We start from the raw sequence: 5,032 nt of genomic DNA on the forward strand, positions 1-5,032 counted from the left end.
GCAGTGGTGTTTGGTCTGTGTGAGGAGCGCCTCCTTCAAGGCAGAGGCGGCTGTAGCTTTAGTCGGGTCTTACTCAAAGCCAGCACAATTGGGGGTCTCTCCTGCTGCTGTACAAGCCCCTGCTGCCTCCCGACACGTCTCTGCACGTCCTGCCTCGCTCTTCAGCCAACTCTTCCCTCTCTGCCATGTTGCACACTCCTCCGCTGGGTTTTCAGGCAACACTCCCATCCTCCCCTATTTGCGAGGCCTTGTGGTCTGTGAGGCCAGTCGCACACGCTTGATGTACGGATGACTGAGGAAGATGCAGAGCATAGAGATGGAGGCAGGAGCTCCAGTCTGCAGGGGGAGGAGAATCGTGTGAGAGAGCGGCTAGCTCAATACGGCTCAAGGGCCAGCCCAGTGGCCTTAAAGCTAGTGCTTTTTAAAGGCAACAATACACTTCATAAAGGAAACCAAGCCTCAGATGTGACTGGGCCTGCCTGTTCCCCACCCTGAGGGTGTGGTATGGAGGTAATGCCAAGGACCAAGTGCCTGCAGCCACCTGAGCTGTGCGCTTGGGAGCCAAGCCGTGCTCTAGTCTTACAATCTACCTGCAGCTGTATGGAAAATGCACTCGGCGATGCCTTGGAACCAGCATGAATGTTTCTGCGCTGGCAGCTTGGCCAAGCCTGTCACGGGTCTTGCAATAGCTGGCCCATTATCCCCCCTCTGCCAGTTGTTCTGCTGTGTTTCCTGGGCCCATCTCCCAGTCTGTCCTTATCTGAGTATATCTGTGGGACAGCACCTAGATTGCTGTCCTGAGTATCCTGTATTAGAACCGGGCCCCGCTGATGAATGGATAGAGGGGCACTTGCTTGGATTTTAGCTGGCTCAGACTCGTGTCAAGCTTCATGTCCTTCCAATGCCACTCAGGTTCCTATGAGGCACGAGTAATTACCCTGTGTACAACAGGCCAAATTCTAGCCCCTCCCTTACACCTTCTTGACATCACTGGGATGATGGAGAAGAGATGGTCAGCTGGTGTCCTCTGCTCTCTAGGACAAATCTAGAGGGCAGACTGGAGGGCATCTGTGCCCCCTCTCGGTTACACAGTGAGAGATGCTGACGTAGACCCTTGTCTGCTTACTGATGTATCATTTATGCTTCACGGGGATTCTTGCACTTTTCAGATGCACCTGTTCCTGGCTGCTGTCTGAGACCAACAACTGGGCTACCTTGGACCCCACTGGTTTCATTCTCTGGCAGTCCTATGTAACTTACATCCCTTCTGACTTGGGACTGCTGAGTCTGAGTGGGTGTAACTTGCATGCTGATGGGGCAGACAAGGAGCGTGGCAAGACAAGCAACTAACAGGAGGTGTATGGAGGAAGAATAACCTGCTCCTAGCTGGTAGTAGAGGAAAGAGGACTATGAGAGCCGAGAGCGCTGGCCACCCCTGGCCTTCATGCCTTGGCCTAGAGATGGTTGAGATAAAAGGGCTAGATGGCTTTTCAAAAACACAGTGTAACAAGTTTCACAACATGCCTGTCGTAGTGCAGTTGTGTCCAATACATCAACTATAAGTCACTGGTCACCCTGGAGCAACTTGGAATGCGTGGGTGTCTCATGGTGGGAGGGGAGATCATGTACTTCGTTCAGCTCTTCGGCCCCTGAGGGGTGGGCCGTTGGTAGTTCCTCTGCAGCCCACGTCGTACCTCAGTGACTTAGTTCAGTGCAGCAAGGCTGGGGTCCATGGCTTAGCTGAGTTCCATATGCTGTTTGTAGCCTGAGCCAGCGAGGAGGCCAGTGCTAAGTACTGGTTCCCAGTAAGCCTCGCTGCTTGGGCGGATTCTCTTGCTATGCGCTGGGTCTGTTTTCACTGTCCATTCGCATTCCAGGTGCAGAGTTAGTGTTGTGGAGCAGAGAGGCAGGGTTGGCCTTGCTTTCCTCTACAGCGCCCTCTTTGGCCAACAAAGGAACTGCAGGAGTGAGCGCCAAAGTCAGTTCTAGCTCGTATTCATCCTGGAAAGATGTTGGTCACAGTTTTTCCTGGGGCAGGAACGCTGTGTGCAGGGAGTGGGCTCAGCCAGGGAGGGGATGTTCCCATTTCCCTCTGTGAGTAAAAGGACAGCATGTTTGACCCAAATGTTCCCTTTGTGACCTGCAGGGGGCTAAGCAAGAACCCAGCTTCGCCCGTGACTTGCTGTGTCGCTGTCGGCAAGTCACTTAACTTCTTCTCTAAATCAATTAATTGTCTGTGAAAGACAATTCGAGAGCTACAGAGGACAACATGCAGTTGTATATCAAGCCAAAGCTATGATTTGTGGGGTACCAAGCAAGAGAGGTGCCCACTGGGACACATGCCTCCCCATTCCTATCCTGGGGTCAAGAGGGGCAGGGTTGGCCTTGCTTTCCTCTACAGCGCCCTCTTAGGGGCAGCTAAGCTCAGGAGCTGGGAATCTGCTCTGGGCCCCATGCCACTATTTTGTATACAAAGCTGGCCTTCTGTCTGGCTCTCTGGGTTTTTGGAACAGAGTGCTTCAGGGGAATGCTGAAATAGTAGCATTCTTGCTGGTGTATGCAAAATCCCTCAGCAGGGACTGTGGGCCTCTTTAGGGGTGGAGATGTGCGTGGGGAGTGAATTAACTTGCTTTTCAGGTTTAGCTTGCATAGTCAGGTTCTTCAGAACCTCACTTGGCAATGAGGAAAGACCGGCTTGTGAACAGAGATCACATCTCAAGACACGGTGGGAAAGTTACTTTGGAAAGGACCAGTACAACCCTACACAGGCACTGCAGAAACTCTGGTTGGGGGAGTGTGCAGCTACTCCATTTTCTAGGCATCTCCCTGCAGCATTGGCAATGCAGCCATGCTCTAACTACTGGGCCTTTTCTGCAGCTTTCAACACCGTAGACTCCAAGGTACTGCTAACCTGGCTAGCGCAGCTGGAGAAGTCAGTGCATTGCTACAGTGGCTCCAGCTGATCCTTTCCAGCAGGCACAGAGAGCGGTGAATAGCGGCTGCTTCTCCCACAAGCCTTTTAGGCTGGGTCTCTGCAGCACAGCACATCTCCCCTTCTGCATATACACAGATGTCATGGGCTTTGCTGCCAATAACGTGATGCTGGCACTTAGTTGGGTGCCTCATTTTTCACAACTGCAGCCAGGGGCACTAAGCCGTCCATGTTTAGAGAAAGCAGCTCTTGCCTGAAGAGCAGCAGCTCTTACTCTGCACAAGCAAGGATGAAGCTGTACAAGCTGGGTGGAAGGGGGAAACGTGTGGACAACCTAGCAGTGGTAACCCTTCCCTGAGTGGTACAAAGAATTAGGCCCTTTGTCTCCTCCATTTAGCCTCAATAAGCTGCTAGAGTATAACTAAAGTCTTCCCCCTCGAGCTTGCTTGGGAACTTTCCTTCCTCCTAGCTGACCAATGCGCACACTGGAGTCTCTGCAGGTGCACTATCCCCCACCATGCCTTAGGCTGCTGTGAGATCATCACCGCTGTGTCGTAGTGTGGTGCTTTTTTGGGCACCCAGGGCTGAGAGACACCTTGTCGCCGGCTGCCTTGAGCGGGAGGGAGTCGTGCCTGTGCCAGCTGGGTGTTAGCTTCTAGCACAAACCAGCCTGTCAGCCACTCAAGCACTCTTCTCCGGGCTCTGCCATCTGACAGTAGATGCACCCCTGCCAAGCATCTGCCTATGGTATCCAATCCAGCCCCTGATCATCAGCTACCCCAGAAATGCCAGCTCCTCTGTTCCCAAAGGAACAGTGTACCCCCGTTGATAAGTTTCATCTTAGCCAACCACTCCTGTGTCACACACAGCACATGAGCTTGATTGTAGTAAAACAAAAGGAAATGTATTTTTAAAAGATTCAAATAGAAACAAAGGCAAGTGATGGAAACAAATGGTCACGTACAAACCCAAATCCTAAACCACAAACTAGGGCCCACCCTTATAAATTATTATTTTTTGTAGCTAATAGATTCTAACGCAAAAGTTCAGTCTTTTGCAGCCTTGGCTGGTCCCAAGGAACTAGGCCCTAGTCTTTTACATAACACCCCTGCCCATCCCTTGACAACTGGCACTACTGGGCCTCCATGTCGCAAGGAGTCCCTGCACTAGCTCCCAGGCAAAAGTTTTGAGACTCTGTATAAGGCACAATGCAAGACCCTCCTCTTTGATGCTTTTTCCAGTGTAACCAGAATGTTACCCTCCCCCATCTCTAGCAAGAAACCCTAGCCCAGCCAAGAACTTTCTGTTGACAGTATCCCACTCTAACCACTAGGTTGCGCTGCCTCCTAGAAAACCTGCTGGAGTGCAAGCTGGGATGAGCTCAGAACTGTCCTTGCCTCTCCCACCAGGAGACACTGGGGACAGTGGTTGGAGGCAGGGGCGGCTCTAGGCACCAGCAAAACAAGCTGTTGCCTAGGGCGGCAAAATGTAGGGGGCGTCCCCTGCCGCCGGGGAGGGCGGGAGTCTGGGTCGGCGGACTTGCCGCCGTCACGGCTGCGGCAGGTTGACCGGAGCCTGGGACGAGTGGACCTGCCGCAGGCATGACTGCGGCGGGGGCGCTCGTCCCGCGGCTCGGCTGGACCTCCCACAGGCATGACTGCGGCAGGTCAACCAGAGCCGCGGGACCACGGCACCCGCCGCAGTCATGCCTGCGGCAGGTCCACTCGTCCCGGGCTCCGGTCGACCTGCCGCAGCGGGAGCTCAACCGGAGCCGCGGGAACAAGGGACCCGCCGCAGGACCAAGGGAAGGGCGGCGCAGCGCACCGCGCTGCTTGGGGCAGCGTGATTTCTAGAGCCGCCCCTGGTTGGAGGAATGGAGTGTTCCAATCTAAGCCATCCTTTGGCAATAGGGATAATGTTCTGTTTCTCTAGCCTGGTGTCTCCTGTTCAGGGGAGTGCGGAAATGCTAAGCTTCAGGGGTAGTCCCACCAGTAGGGGTCATGGCAGGACAGTGACTCAATTTTGTTTTGTCCATGAGCTATGCAATGGCCAAAAACTTTGTCCCAGGACCCACCAGATCCTCCAATCCTTTCTGCTCTG

The sequence above is a fragment of the Mauremys reevesii genome, linkage group 7 (assembly GCF_016161935.1).
Source record: "Mauremys reevesii isolate NIE-2019 linkage group 7, ASM1616193v1, whole genome shotgun sequence".
NCBI lineage: Eukaryota > Metazoa > Chordata > Testudines > Geoemydidae > Mauremys > Mauremys reevesii.